Source organism: Pantherophis guttatus, chromosome 1, assembly GCF_059756535.1.
Source record: "Pantherophis guttatus breed Tessera chromosome 1, ASM5975653v1, whole genome shotgun sequence".
In the NCBI taxonomy this organism is placed as follows: domain Eukaryota; kingdom Metazoa; phylum Chordata; class Lepidosauria; order Squamata; family Colubridae; genus Pantherophis; species Pantherophis guttatus.
The window spans coordinates 71,736,573-71,753,192 of NC_142063.1; the positions used below are offsets into that span (position 1 = coordinate 71,736,573).

The 16,620-nt window shown below is 35.2% G+C and overlaps 1 protein-coding gene across 9 annotated transcripts in view; it reads right to left on the reverse strand.

Moving 5' to 3' along the window:
• Positions 1-16,620, reverse strand: part of SIPA1L1 (signal induced proliferation associated 1 like 1) — a 177,117-nt gene that overhangs the window by 66,376 nt on the left and 94,121 nt on the right. For 2 of the 9 annotated variants that reach the window (XM_034417689.3, XM_060687510.2), the window contains one exon: positions 6,133-6,297. The exons of 5 other annotated variants lie outside the window; for them this stretch is intronic. The gene's annotated coding sequence lies outside the window, so the exon portion shown is untranslated. Of the gene's footprint in view, positions 1-6,132; positions 6,298-15,565; positions 15,813-16,620 lie in introns of those variants that run through there. 2 more of the 9 variants (XM_060687509.2, XM_087882529.1) reach the window with 2 other exon arrangements.

Here is a 16,620-nt window from a genome sequence, read left to right on the forward strand (position 1 = left end):
AAACAAACATATTTAAAGGGTTTCTATTTTTAATCAATAGTTATACTGATCTAAAAATGTCAAATATGGAGAAAACTTTTTAAAATTTTGTTAAAGTCTTTTCATACAGAAATAAGTTTTTTGTACTCAAGATTTCTTGCACAAATATGGCTGTAATAAACAAAGCATCTGTTTAATTCTAATTTTCACAGGTGCTGAAATTAAAAATAAAAAACACAACCTCTTCCTACATCACACTGCCCCTAAATTGAACATATATTGTTCTTTGAAAGAGCTTTAACAACAAAACACCACCTCCACAAATGCACCCTGGCAGGGAGTAGACAAAGGCAAGAGGATGTCAGCATACAATCCTGTACTGCTGTATACACCCTTTAATACAAAAAAGAGAGAGAGGCTCCTATTCAGAGTCTCAACCAATTATAGAAGAGTTGGCCTTCAAACACTTACCAAGTCTATGCATGCAAATATGCTGCTGAACCAGCACCATGTTGACAGAGCAGCATTGTGTATAAATCAAAGATTCTGGCAGATGTAGGGAAATGAGCATTTGTGTGAATCTCTTCCCATAAAGTAACAAGTGCCTTCTTCCACAGTAATTAAAACTCTAGGAACAATATTTTCTGCCTCTAACATTCACCCCACCTTAATGGAGAATTCTAAAACATAGAATAAGAGTAGCAGAGGACGAACAAGGCTGATAATTGCTGCAATATTTCTGTTGCAGGCCCAAAGCTCTTAAAAGTGTGGTGCAATCTTAACATACTTCCAAATTTTCCTTATATCATGTCATATTTACTCTGGCAATGCAATGGCTAGATTGTTATCAGGTTAATCAAACAATCCTTCTTTAACTAAGAAGCCAGTTTACCCTCAGCTTGAAATAGCAAAGAAGAAAGCTCCAAAATTTTAATTTTTACTTTCAGAAAAGCTATCAACTTCTGCTACACAATTCAGATTTTTAAAACTTAAGCTTGCGAAAGTTTTTTTTTTTTTTTTTTTTTAAAATCAGTAATAATTATAAGTGACACTAGTGGTAGTCCTCGTTTAGTGGAAGCTGGAATCCCTACTAAAGGACTCCATCGCTAAGTGATGTGGTTGCTAAGCAAAACATCAAATGACTGTTGAGAACTTACAATATCATTTCCCATTCAGTCATTGAGTGAGTAACCTTCTTCTTCTTGTTGTGCCATATCTGTCATCGGACATTGGCGATCACGTTGATAATCCTATTTTTGTCAACAGCTATATGAAAAAGTGCTGCTGAGTTTTGTCCAAACCAGTCCCTTAGGTTTTGAAGCCATGATGTTCTTCTTCTGCCTGGGCCTCGTTTGCATTCAATCTTTCCCTGGAGGATTAAGTGAAGGTATTTTTCTGGGTGTCACATCACATGTCCGAAATATTCTAACTTTCTCTTTTTAATGGCTTTGATTATTTCCCTTTGCGTTCCCAGGCGGCTTCTCACCTCATTTGTGATTTTGTTAGTGAGTAACCACAGATCATTAAATGAGATATTACATGACTGTGCCTTGTGATTTTACTCCCAGGATCTAATTGACTTTGCTTATTTAAAGCTGATTTCTTGAAGAAAAGGGTTTGCTTTATGTTAACCAGAATAAATCAATCACTGGATCTTTATCTACCAAAAAGGAATTCTATGATGTTTAACATGTAAAATGAACTGTAGAAACTATGAATATTTAAAAGAAAACAAGTAATTCCTGATCTAGTGTTAACGGTGTTCCTTCAAGTTGATTATAATTTACCAGCAATCAACAAAGTAAGAAATTTATTGAAAATTAAGATAGATTAAAATGTTCTCAAGAAAATGCAATGATAATCTTCATCTAAAAATAATTACTCAAGAGTCCAAGCCAAAAACTTAATATGGAATAACCTGGAAAGGGCTGAAGAGAGAAATAAACAAAAGTAATCCACATGCTATTACAGGGTGAAGATTGAAATGTGTAAATTTGGGATTGTTTCCTATTTGGAAAGAATCAGGAAGGAAACAGCTGTATTTTTAACATACTTTTTTTCTTTTTTGTAATATGTAAACTCTTTTAACAGGGCCAGAATAAATACTTTATAGAGAGTTGGCTGGATTTTTCATTGCTTACCTTAGCTTTTTTACTCTATTTCTCAAACTTACTCCCTAAATATAATTATTAAACAGTATTTTACAATTATTTAAGATAGAAAAGTGTTTGAGGAATTACATTCACATATTACTTTCACCCCTGGACTTTAATGACATCAACCACAGTTATTTCAATAACATTTATTTCTTATTTTTCTTCTATTGAGTTCAGGATAACATGTACGGGGATATGTCGGTTTATAATTAGATGACCATTAAATTTGTCTGAAGTGGCGTAGGATTTCCTGCCTAAGCAAGGGGTTGGACTAGAAGACCTCCAAGGTCCCTTCCAACTCTGTTATTCTATTCTATTCTATTCTATTCTATTCTATTCTATTCTATTCTATTCTATTCTATTCTATTCTATTCTATTCTATTCTCAAATCACCAATTATTTTCATCAGTTAAGTTTAAATATTGTGATACATTATTTTTGTGTATGTTTCTTGGTGCAATACACCTTGAATGTACTTAGTTGTGGAAGGTTCAATTCAGCATATTATAAATATATACAGTTCAAATTGAATGGTAATCTGGAAATTTAAGTTAAAATAATTTTCATATTAGTGTGATAATACAGCATATTTCACTGTGAAAGGAAAAAAGAACAGATTTTACAGTGCTCTTATATAAGTATTTCTTCCTGGGTTCTCAAGATACCATCATGATTAAGCTCCTCTCATTTTCTTGGAAACATACTTACATGAGTAGTTGACCAATAGCTTTAAAATTACAAGTGAAAAAAAGCTGGTACTAATGAGCTATGCCAGGAGATCTCTTATCTGTGACTAACTAATTACTTAATCTCAGTATATTGTAATAAATGATAAAACATCATCGTGTTATGGTACTACTATAGTCCTAAGAACATCTGAACATCTGAGATATAGTAAGCAATTTGGCCTCAAATCTTACATGTATGAGGAACTTTGGTGTTGATAAATTAAACAGAATGTTCAGTAATCAAAAGGAAATGCTTCATTATACTCATTACTAATCTCTCACATTTTTCTTTCATACACAGAAAATAATGAAGCCCAGTTACAGAAAGATCTCCATTTTTCATTTATTACAGTATTACCATTTAATACTGGACATTATTTCTCTTCTGGAAAGCTCAAAATAGCCAGTTCCAAGCTAGACAATGACCATTCAAGACCATATTAATTTATTATAAACATAAGATAGATAGATAGATAGATAGATAGATAGATAGATAGATAGATAGATAGATAGACAGACAGACAGACAGACAGACAGACAGACAGACAGACAGACAGACAGACAGACAGACAGACAGACAGACAATTTTTCATCATTTGTCTGACATGGGATATAACAGATTTTAGGAAATAAAAATACATAAAAGTCAGAAAGATGAAAATATAAACAGTAAATGAAATTTCATACAAATTCTTGGTTTTCCCTAGTTGATGACAAAAATGCTTTCTATTTCTCAATTCATTTATCTGTATGCTATTAAAAGTGGTCCTCTGGTGTTTCTTTTCAACTGTGAAAACATCAATTCTGCCTCTCTGAATGGCACACCCATTCTTTTTTAAAATCCCTTCTTATAACTCGGTAGATACAAAATAGTTTCATATAACATGCCCCTGCATGTTTGTATGGTTTCTCAGCTTTTACTCAGCTTCATTTTCAATGTGAATATAGAAGTTACACTACACAAGGCTATTTCCAATTCCAAAATTATGTTAGGATTTAATGGAGGAGTACTTTGTTCAAAATGAATCTGCCTATCCTATTAGATCATCTGGGGTGCCAACATGCAAAACTAAGAGGTATATGGATAAGAAAGGCCTTCTCTATGGCTACTTTGATATCATGGAATATACTACCCCAGAAATATATTTAATTCCCCCAATTAATTTAGTTCTGCCACTTCAGGCTTTGGGGAGCTATTCTGTCTAAATGGACCTTAGGTTTTTTTAATTAATGTTTTTCATTAAGCATCACCTTATTTATATTACATTATGGTATGTAGACAAATTGGCATCAGTTTTTATATCCATGATGTTGGCTATACTGCTTCATGTAACTGGGGCAGTATAAAAGTACATAAAATAAATAAATATTCAATGAACATTCAGTGAAATGGCCAACAGTAAGGTATATAGAATAATGTGTGCTTGCATGTGTATACACATGCATGTACATATTGTACATGAATGTGTGTGCATGCGTGTGTGGACGCATGGATGATTCATACAGATACCCTAAAGAAAGGGACTCCAATGATTAAGTCATGGATGCTATGGTATATGTGACATTGAAAACAGATGAATTCTGCAATTCTATATACCAATTCCTATTATATAGGCAAGTACTAGATCTTTTGCCTGCAGTCTTATTTCCTCTAAATATAAGTTGTTGGAAAAACTAAAAAAGCTGCTATGATTTGTTTGAGGAATTATGGAACTGCATGCTGGGCCACAAACATCTCTGGTGTGATCCAGCATACCTTTTCAGCGAACAGGCAGCCAGAAACAGATTGCCACGTAATTTTTTTTACTGTAAAAATGCTGACTTTCTTTACTTGAACCTGTAAGACATCTATAGCAGAAGAACAGTAAAGGGGGCAGTGCTCTTTTTTTTTTTTAATACAAATTTTTATTAAATTTTTTCTTTCATCATATATATTTATGAAGAGTGCTGACCGAGTCACATCTTATACATAATCATAATCATAGTTATAATGTATTTTAATCTTCCCATTCTTTTCAATATTCATCTCTTTTATATAATCCTTTATCACATTTTCACCATATCTTATTATTTCAACTTCTGCCATGTTGTTCTCTTTCCATAATTCTTTATCATTTTCAATTTACTTACAAATAAGATCATTTTACGCCTTATATTTCTCCTCTGTTTCAATTATTCCAGTTATTTACCATCTTTCTTCATTTCCAGAAGTATGTCTCTAATTCCTTTGTCCCAATCATTAGCATTTGAATTGTTCATCTTAATTTACATTGTTATCAAAATTAATGTTATCAAATTACTTATTTTCACATTTCTTTAGCCTTTCATATTCAATGCTTTCACCTAAATAACATCACAGTATATCCTATAATTCTTCTCTCTTACCAATACAATAACAATTAAAATTCAAGTATCAAAATCACTATTATTGTTATATTGTCTACTTTCCCATTCCCATTCATTAATCTACCTTATTATATATATATTTACTAATATTTACCTCATCATCATTCAACTTTAACTGTCATCTCTCAATCTTTTCCCATTTTCTAATAGTTTTTTGCTTGACCCTTTATCTCGCTCTAACTTCTCAATTCTCTCTTTTTTTTCTTTTTATATAAGTTACATTTCATCTTCTGGATTCCTTTTAACTTTTTTTGTTGTACTTTTTGAGCATCTCTCACCAAGACTTTCCCTTGCCTCTCCCAGATAATTCCCTTTTTCCCTTTTAACTGTTTCTTTTTAGGGGGAATTTTCCTCCTTTTCTCTTTACTCTGTTTGCATTCCCAAAAATTTCTATAATATTATCTATCTGATTTTTATTTTTTAATATTTTCTCTTCAAGATTATTAACTTCTTGCTTCTTGTTTACAATTCTCTCTTCAAACTCCTCTTCACTTTCTTTTTCTATATCTTTCAGTGAAGTTTTTGTTTCTTTTTTGCCTAATAAAGATTCACGCATACTTTTAAACATCAAAATTAACTCTTCATATATCTGCAACCTAATTTTGTAGCAATTTAAAAGATTATTAAAACCTCCCCAATTGTATCTCTTTGCAACTAACCAAAATTTAAAATATATTTAATTTCCTTATATCTCCTCTTCTTTTCTTCTTTTTCTTCTTCAATTATTCCTTTGTTCTTCAAGTTTAAAAATATCTCCTCAATTATTAATTGTCCAAATTCAGCAACAGTCAAATCCAATTAAAAAGCTATCTTCCATGAGAGAAGGGAAATGAAACAAAATCTCAGATGTAAAACACACTCACTCTTTAACTGTTCTCACAGTGTCCAAATTATCTTCTTCTATATGACCAAGGTCAGGGCTTCCAGCTGCTATTTCTTCTCTTTTGTCTATTTAAGTAGAGTATTACAGTACTTTTTCTTTCCTCCAGCAGATGGCACTCTCCATTTCCATTCTGTTACAAAATAATCTGTTAAATCCAATTAATTATCAAAATATCCAGAAATTTTTAAAATCCTCATATAAATCGTTTTCTTTCGAAAATCACTTTTTTCCCTTTTGAAATATTTTGCTTTTTCCAATTTTCCAAATCTAAAACTTCTTCTTAGGCTTTTTATATTACAGTCCCTGCTGTTTCTTTTTTCCGCATGTGTGGTTTTTTTTCCCCAAATGCCAGATAGCTGCTAGTGCAAGCTCAGGAATTTCTTTTAAGATTCCAATTTCAATTTTTTCTTAGTATAAATTGGCAATTATCTCACCCAGTTCTAGCACTCTGTACAAACGTCACTCCAGATCAATTCTTAAGTCCGATTGTCCTAGCTTCAAGGTGGCCACCATAAGATGGCCGCCACCCCTGCTGTCACTTCGGGAGAACTGTTTCTGTTCCAGCAAGGAAATTGCCAATTCCTCGTGGTCCATGAAACATCTCTCCTTTCTTCACTGTCCCTGCATGACGGTTATGGCTCGTAAGCCTCCCGGCAGCGGTTTGTCTGGCTGGATTTTGTGCAGCTCATCAGAGCCCACTGTTTTCCAGTCTGTTCCCGCTGCGATGTCAACCGAAAGTCCGGGGCAGTGTTCTTTTAGTTACTCATTCTGGTTGCACTTTTCTGAGGGTATTGGAAAGATTAAAAACAGAAATAATTTGTGCTAATGGAGCTCTATTGTCCATTTTCCCAACACACAAAAATGGTGCAACACAAGAAATAAAGTGGTCGGCAGTGTTAGCTATCAAACTGGTTACAGAAAAACTAAAAATAAAATATAAATGTGCCTTTGTTTTGTGAGAAATGGCACTGGCTAAACAAATAAGAGAAGAAACAAAACATCTTAAAGAATCTTTAAAATTGAAAAGAATTTTAGTCACATTTGATTAACTATATCACGCATTTGTTTATTCTGGATTTTAAGCTTAAAATAGCACACATTATTTCAATTTAAAAAATGCAAACATGAAAATGAATGTCATAATAAAGGTCTAAGTTCCAGCTGAATGCTACTGTAACAAAGGCATTTAAACTGTCATGAAATACTGACTTGTGAACCTAACTTTCAGTATAATATATTGAAAGTTTTAATGAATCTAAGACTGGGGTCACTCTTGGTAAATGTTAAAAGCAGAGAAGCAAAATAGAATAAAATCATCCAAGTTTAAGACTGCCACTATCAGCTATTTGCTGTGCAACATATGTATCTCATAACACTCTGAACGCTGTAAAGAAATCTACTGCAGTTATATTATGAAAATGGTGAGTATCATTGATTGATGCAATACTTTTAGATATACAAGGTAAATATAAATATAAATATAAAACTGAACAGTTTATGTAAAAACTTCTGATTGATTTGCAGACTCCAATAACACCATAAAGTGATTGTCTTAAGTCTAGAAGGTGAGAAATTATAAATTTCTATTCTGTTCTGTTCTATTCTATATAAAGACATATTCACATTAATACAAAAATTAAATCATGTTCAATCTGTACAGAAACTATTAACACAAAATAAGAAAATGGGGTTGATTTTACTCAAAACTGGTTTTAGAGTGTCAAATTCTTTTCTAATTATATGGAAACGAAAGTACCACAATTCACAGGGCAATACATATAGAAAAGAAAGTCACTCAGCTTAATAAATTCATCAAATACAATATAAGGCTGCTGGTCACCTGACTGATCAAATGGTTTTCACTGAAGAAAGTATCTCGCTAAAATGAAATATTTCATGATGCTAAGAATATGCTTGCATGTACCATCTAGCCCTTTAATTATACTTCAATATGATATATTATTACAAAAGTGTGAAATATTGTTCTTTGTTCAAAAGCTCTGCAAGTATTATGACACAAATGGCTTTATTTAAGTGCAAACATCCCTAGCCTTAAATTATATAGGATATAAATTATCCTATATATCCATTTTTAACGTTGCTACCAAAATCACAATATGCCCTTTGAAAAGAGATTTAAATGTACAGAAACAATGAACTTTTGCCATAGCATTTATGAAGCTACTGATTAAGCCTCTGTTCATTACATATTAGTAATGAATTATTATTAACTACATTAACTGGAAGTAGCAGTTCACATTCAAAAGTACCTTTTTTACTATTAGTAGTGATATGTATTGATTAAATTAAATAATTTGTAAAACTTTTAAAATTATCTGGACTCCTATAATAGTATGAACCAAAATGTGGTTGAAGTTTAATCTATAATTCCTATTAATAAATAATTTTGTTAAACAGAAAGCACACCACTGTCCTGAGTCACGTCTTTACTAAATATATTGAACTGATATTGTTGGAAAACATTACGTTAAACTTTAAATTTAGTAACCAGTGTTGGCCTCTCCTCTAGTAGCTAAGATTCAACCAGACATTTCCTAGACCTGATGGTTAATCCATTTTGGCCAATTCCTGTTTCAATGCACAGGTACCGTACTTTGTGGATATATTGCATAAACTGCTCACTTCAGGTCATGTCACAACCATTCAGTTTTGTTATGGATGGAATTTTGCGTCAGTCATTCCAAAATAATAAAAAAAATGCTTCACCCATTCTTTTGTAGCCATTCTTACTTGTGTCTTTAGGATTGATGTTGTGCTGCATGAACTACATTTATTTAGCTTCAATTTACTAAGAGATACTCTAAAGTTTCTCTTGCAGAATTTACTGGTACAATCCAAATCATTGCTCTCTCAATGACTGTTAACTATCTGGGACCTCAAAGCATGCTAACAGGTAACACTTACAAAGTTACATCAGCACTGAAAAAAATGATTTATGACTATTCTTCAGTTATGACCTTTGCAGCATCCCCATGATCACATGATCAAAATTCAGATGCTTGGCAACTGGTTCATATTTATGACCGTTGCTGTGTCCCAAAGTCATGTGATCACCTTCTGAGAAGCAGATTCATTTAACAACCGTGGTACTAATTTATCATCTGCAGTGATTCACATAACTGAGGCAAGAAAGGCCATAAAATGGGGCAAAACTCACTTAACAAATGTTTCACTGAACAACAGAAATATTGACAATCAATTATGGTCATTAAGTTGAGGACTACCTATACTGCTGCCCCTTATACTGTACAGTTCAGTTGAGGTTGCTTTGCTGGAATCTAGTGTTTTGTTTCTTACAAACATAATATTTAACACACAGGATTCAGATTAGCAGACAGGCTGTTCCCAATGAGAAGCTTCCTCCATTTCAGACTCTCCTCAATCTGAGGAAAGCCAGAATTTTCCTTCTGGTACCCTCATGAACATCAACATATAATGGAAGAGTGGTCTGTAAATCCTTTGCCATTATCTATTTGTGATCTTCTGGAGTGTTGTATTTCTTGACCTTGGAGTGATGTTCAATGGATGACCAAATTTGGAAAGAGTAATAATGGTGTTGTCTAACTATGGAATGATGGAAGGCCAAGTATTTAGAAGGATTTTACAGCTCTTTCTATATAATATTTGACAGTCATTTTTCTGAAGTCAGTAGACATCTCTTTTAATCAAGTCAAATCAAACCTAAGTCTTGAAAACAGACTTTGATAGTGGCAACTGACATACAGTTTTATAGAGAAGGGTCATCAACCTGAGTTATCTTACTGATTGGAACACGTGGCTCAACATGCTCCCTTAAGAAGGTTGCTTAATCTAGGACTTCACATACTTTTTCCAACAAAGACAGTGAATACTGTCTCAGTATGTTCAGCAGCACATGTCACAATGCACTGTTTTATGGGTCATTTGTTTAACCCAAATCTCTTTATCCAGCAATAGGAGTTAGATGAAATTCTGATCAGTGTCAGTCACAGTGTTGCACAAATACCAATACAATTCTAAAGGATTATAAGCTTCCTCCAAGTACTATAGAAAGTGGCATAGGGAAAACTATTGCTACACACTATTGCAAAACACCCACACACAGCGATGCCCCTTATAAAACCAAAGGGAGCTCATTCAAATTTAGTTTAAGTACAACTTCTATAACAGGACCAAAATGTTATAGTGCTAACAATATTTATTGCAGCAATTTTAGTTCTGGAGATTTTGAGGAGAAGGGTTATTATCAAAACATGCTAAACCCAATAAATAAATATGCTGGTTGGTAACACTACATCAATAGAAACTGTGGTTTTCTGAATAAGCACATGTATAGTGAAAATTAGTAACAGTTATAGAGAAGCAACAGTAACACTTAATGTGTCATTAATACAAAGAATCAACATCTTTAACTGGTTAATTTGAATGTTTGGAATTTCAATAAATTGGATGTTTATTTTGCTGAAACTATCTTTTTCTGCTGAAACAGCATATTTTGACTCAGAATACAAACCCAATGAAATTCTGAACAATCTATATATAATTAATGCATACATAAACATAATACACATTTGAGATACGTATGGGGATATGCAAAACTCTTTCAAAAGTACGTAAGAAGCCAAGAATGAATTCAATTTCAGCACAAAAAAGACAATGTAACTGGATTGTTCTGCCAATGGCACACTAGAAAAGTCTTTAAAATTAGTATAGGTCACCCAAGTTCTTTAATCAAACTCAATTGCTAGTTATTTACTTAATTATTTAGCTTAAACAAGAAGAAGTCTGAAATAGAATCAAGAGAGCATTTTGGGTGACATCTGAAGAAACAGTAAGTTTTAAGATCAGGAGAAACTTCAAAATGACAAAAAAAAAGGGAGGAGGAAGAGGAGGAAAACAAAGGAAAAACACTTTTTAAGCGTAACTTTATTCTGCTTTTTTTAACAATGAAAAACTAGCACTCATTGGTAAAAACTGAAGGAGATTCCACCCAACACCTGCTATGGCAGTTGGCTTAATAGCAGTTCTTTGCTACATTCGACAATTACACCCACATTCTCCTGTGAGGGATTAATTGTTTGCTAAAAATAAATCAAGATTTGCATTTCAACTGAGCTATCTAAGCAATGTGGTGTTTGACAGAAGGTGAAATTAATCAACCTTCTGGTTGATGAGCCTAGATTTTATTTCAGATGTCCAGATTTTAACTAAAATTCAAATGAATACATCAGCAGAGTAAAAGAGGAGTGTTATATTGCCTTGCAGCACTCAACTGTAGAAATAATAATAGATTATGAAGAATTATTTCTCATATATAATTATAAACTAACAAAACTTAAATGGTAAGCAAAGGGAGGTATTTATGATAGTTTTGTGGCCTCTCAGCAAATATAGCTTTAACATTTAGAAACTAGAATGTCTTTGACTTATGATCGTAATTGAGTCTGGAATTACAGCCATAAATCATTGTGGTCATAGTCAAGGCATCATGTGGCTGGATTTAAAGTTAGCATGGTCATTAGGCAAACGCCATGCTTTTTAGTATGGCCATTAGGCGAATCCATACATTTTTCCTAATAAGTGCTTTTTGCCAGAAATTGGAAGTAAACTCCAGAAACTGGCAAAAAAAGGTCACAAATTGTGGTCATGTGACTGTCAGATGCTGCAAATGTGCGTAAATGTGAGCTGGTTGTTAAGTGCCCAAAATATAATTGTGTGTGTGTGTGTGTGTGTGTGTGTGTGTGTGTGTGTGTGTGAGTGTGGCCATGTAACTTTGCAAACGAGTCAGAAATAGCTCTGAGTAGGTCAAGCGACCAATCGTAAAGCAAGGATTACCTGTAATCTATTGAAAGAATAACTTTCTCTTACAAAATGTTTAGGGCACATCAAAGGGAAGTGTTTAGGCCTCCTCAGGGAAGAGAAATTTGGAAAGTTTCCATCCAGCCTCCAACCTTCCCTTTTCAGACAGGATTTAGGCTTGGCTACGGGACTGAGACCACATTGATCATATTCTTGGATGACCTCTGGATGCAAGCAGGATGGAGGTGGCGCACCTATCCTTGATCTTCCTGACGTCTCAGCAGTTGTCAATACTACCATAGAATGATCATAGTATCATTCTGGACTATCTTTGAGAGTTGTGCGGCATTGTGATGTGGTGGTTTCCTCCTTCCTTTGTGGTCTGTTCTGGTCAGTGTTAATAGGGGAGGAGAAATCCAGTCCTCAACCCCTAATCTGTGGAGTGCTACAAGGCTTGATCCTCTTTTTCTTCTTCAAATCTACATGAGACTGCTGGGTGAGGTGATCCAGTGGTTTGGGTTGATGTCATGGATGTCCTATCTCAGTGCCTGGAAACTGTAGGGTGCAGTGGGTTTTGGCTCAAGCCAAGCAAGACTGAGTGGCTGGCTGGGTACTTGGTCAAGATTTTTCCACCTTTGCTCCTGGATGGGGTGGAATTACCTCAGATGAGCTTAGTTTGCAATCTGGGGATCCTCTTGGACTCACAGCTCTGCTGGAAGAGCAAGTGGCAGTCAAGGTTAAGAAGACCTTGCACACCTTTGAGTTGTGCACTAATTGCACCCATTCCCAGATTGGGAAGTTCTTTTCAGTCACTCATGCTCTTGTGACATCCCATATGGATGACTGCAATGTGCAGTACATGGGGCTTACCTTGAAGGGTACATGTAACACCACTGCTTTGTGGTTGCTAGTATATTTCTGGCTGCAATTCAATGTGCTGATTATCACCTTTAAAGCTTACATGGCTTGGTGCTGGGTTACTTGAGAGACTTTCATCTCCCAGGACCTGTCCAATCCAGTCTGGCAGGATGAGCATGCTCTGAGTTCTGTCAGCCAAGGAATGTCAACTAATGAGGACTAGATAGTGTGCCTTTTCTGCCATAGCACTTGCCCTTTGGAACATTCTCACTTCAGCGATTAGGATGACTCCAATTAGGATGACTCCGGTTAGGATGTTGACCTTTCATAAAGCCTTGAAGACCTGGATATGTGCCTGGCCTGGGATCCTGAGTGTGGTAAGAGTCCCATTTCTGAAAGAAAAATCCTATGGACAAGAAACTCAATTCCTTTAAATCCAGAAAAATTATTCACATTAAGATAAAGAAGTTATAAATATTCAGTCTAAACAACTATGTCTTTTTGTGATAAGTTCCGGAGACCACCTACATCAAAAGGTTTCAGGCTGTTCCATAAGATCTTAAACACAATGGGAATTAGTATATTGCAATTGCTAACTGATAATATATTTGTAATCTGTTTCACATGTAACCTCCAACACCATAATCAACCTGTCTTGCTTTCCTTCCCCAGTCACAATTTAAATCCTGTATCAGTTAAGGCCAGGTATGTCCAACTTTTTGGTTTGCTTAGGCTGCACTGAGTGAAGAGGGATTGTCCTGGGCCACTATAAAATTTATAATATAGTTAATGTATATAGATAACAAACTTCCTTTATTTTGGGGGGGGGGTGTCTTGTAGGCTGTATTACTAGCTGTCCAGGGATGCATGCTTCCCACTGGTTGCCAGTTGGACATGCCTGATTTAGACCTTAACATAGCAGAGTTCCAATATTTGAGGGGCTGCCATAGAGAGGAAGGGGTCAAGCTATTTTCCAAGGGACCCAAAGGCCAAACAAAGAATAATGGATGGAAACTGATCAAGGTGAGATTCAACCTAGAAATAAGGAGAAATTTTCTGACAATGAGAACAGTCAACCAATGGTTGCCTCCAGAAGTTGTGGGAGCTTCACCACTTTCAGGAAGAGGCTTTCAGGAAGAGATTGGACTGCCTTCTATCAGAAATGGGGTAGGGTCTCCTGCTTTGGCAGGGGGTTGGACTAGATGACCTACAGGGTCCCTTCCAACTCTGTTAATCTGTTAAAAAAATCCATTCATATCATGTAGTTAGCTTTAGTTCATGAAAGGTTGTTTTTAATCAAATGTGTTAGCTTGGAAACTCCTTCTGGCTACCACAGCTCTCTTCCTACAGTGTCCTTCTGATTTATTACACCATTCCTGCAGAGAAAGGACAGGCCTAGCAAATAATGTAAGAATCCAAATTCCAGCCTTATTTCCTTAGACTTTAAATTTAGGATAACAGGATCTATAGAAATAACCAAGACGACACCTGATAAGGTAATTATAACTCTAATTATTAATAGGACAGAAGAAAAAAGGCTATTAAATATATGAAGCATATTAATTACATTAATTATATAGATGGTCCTTACAAACTACATTTAATTAATTCAGTTTAAATATAAACATAATCAAATTTGGTTCTGTCTTGTCTCACTTTCTGCAATGTATTCCTTGGGATACTACCTAAAGGACAAGTGTGGTCTTGGGCCAAAAACATTTGCATCCCAATTCAAATAATTTATATTCCCCATTTGTGCTTCAAAAGAAAGACTGAGGGCAGATTTAATAAATAAATACACAACAGTGACACAATGAAAGAACATAGTCCCAAAGTTGAAGAATGCTGAGAACTCAATATTTAAAAGGCTATACAGTTCCACTCTCCACATGAAAACTTGAATTAATATATATTTATTCATTCATTCAATTTATATCACTGCACATCTCAAATACATAGTTCTGGGACTATATATACCAACTATATACAAACAAGGGACAATATTAAATCATGTAAGTATTGAAAAATATAAAATATATACAACACAATCGGCAGTCAAAGTATAAAAAATAACCAACAGCAATCAACAAAACTACATTACAGGCTCTACTGATATCTGGATCACCAAGGCCAGTGGAAAAACCACAACTTTTAAGACCATACAAAAAGCCAATAGGAGAGAACTGATTCAAGTGGTAAGAGTGTAATATTTTAACAAGTATTTACTCATCAAATAAAAAGGTTTTAACAATTTTCCATGAGAGGAAAAGATCTATTCAATTTCAGGGGAAGGGCATTCTTACCACCTCATTCATACCATAACCTCCAAAACAGAAACTCTTAGCCAAGTCTCCTCAAAGCAACTGGATTAGACAGGCTGAGATTATTTTGAAAAGAGGTACCTGACATATTCATAAAGAGCCTACACCACAAAGAGCTTTTTAAGTAATCACAAGGAACCCAGAGCCGCAACCTCAAAGTTGTAGTACTCTGAAATAGTGCCATCCCTTGTTTTCTGGAAACTACAAAAAAAAAAAAAAAAAAGGAGGGGAGAAATATTTTCAGTCTTGCAAGATTCTATTATTGTTAATCAAGTTTTGAGAGGCTTTGTACATGTAGCGTGGAGAACCCCCGGGCCCTTTGCCCCCGCCCCCCGTAAGTGTGGTTGCAGACTTGAGTATTTTTCCCTATGATTATTTACTGCAACTATTTACTCATATAAAGTGGAATCACCATAAAAGGGGACGTTGTCTTACCTGAACGTCCATTTTGTCCTCGATGCTCCGACACTCCACTATATGGGTTTCTTTCACCGTCATTAGATCGACTGGGTGCCAATCAAATCTTCCTCCACAGCTTTGTCCCGCCTACTCCAATTGCGCATGTCCAGTCTTTTCACGAAGTCTCTCCAGAACTATCAGCAGACTGTAACCCTTAAAAACTGCAGGACCTGAAGCATCTACCTCAATATAAGCTTCCTTCACGTTCATCATGTAACTTCCACTGTAGAGGAAAATAAAGAACACCCCAGCCGGACCAGGTGATGGACAGGTACAGGGCGGGTCGGAGTGTCGGAGTATCGAGGACAAAATGGACGTTCAGGTAAGACAACGTCCCCTTTTCCTCCTCGATGCTCCGCCACTCCACTATATGGGACTTACCCAAGCCTAAATCATTTGGGAGGGAACTGCACCCATCTCCTGGCCATGGCTGGGAATTATTGCTTGTAAAACCCTTCTACCAAAAGCCGCATCTGCGGATGCAAATGTGTCTACTCTGTAGTGTCTTATAAAAGAGGATATAGATGACCAAGTGGCCGCTTTACAAATTTCCTCTATAGATGCTTGAGTGGCCCAAGCTACCGAAGTAGCCGCACTTCTCGTAGAATGTGAAACTATACCCCTAGGTACTTGAGAACCTTTCAACTTATATGCTGCAGAAATGCATAACTTGATCCATCTACTAATCGTTGCTGATGAAACTTTCTGACCTATAGTTGATGGCAGAAATGAGACCAATAAGGCTTCTGACTTTCTAAATTCAGCTGTTCTAGATAAATAATATTTCAGTGCTCTACGTACATCTAACGTATGCCACATCTTTTCCATCGGATGTTTCGGATCTGGACAGAAGTTTGGTAATATAATCTCCTGAGCGCGATGAAAAATTGTATTGATTTTAGGAATAAACGTCGGATCTAGTTTCATGACAACTCTATCCGGAAAAAACACGCACAAAACCTTCCGAATTGACAATGCTGCCAATTCCGACACTCTCCTAGCTGATGTTATAGCCAACAAAAACGCTAATT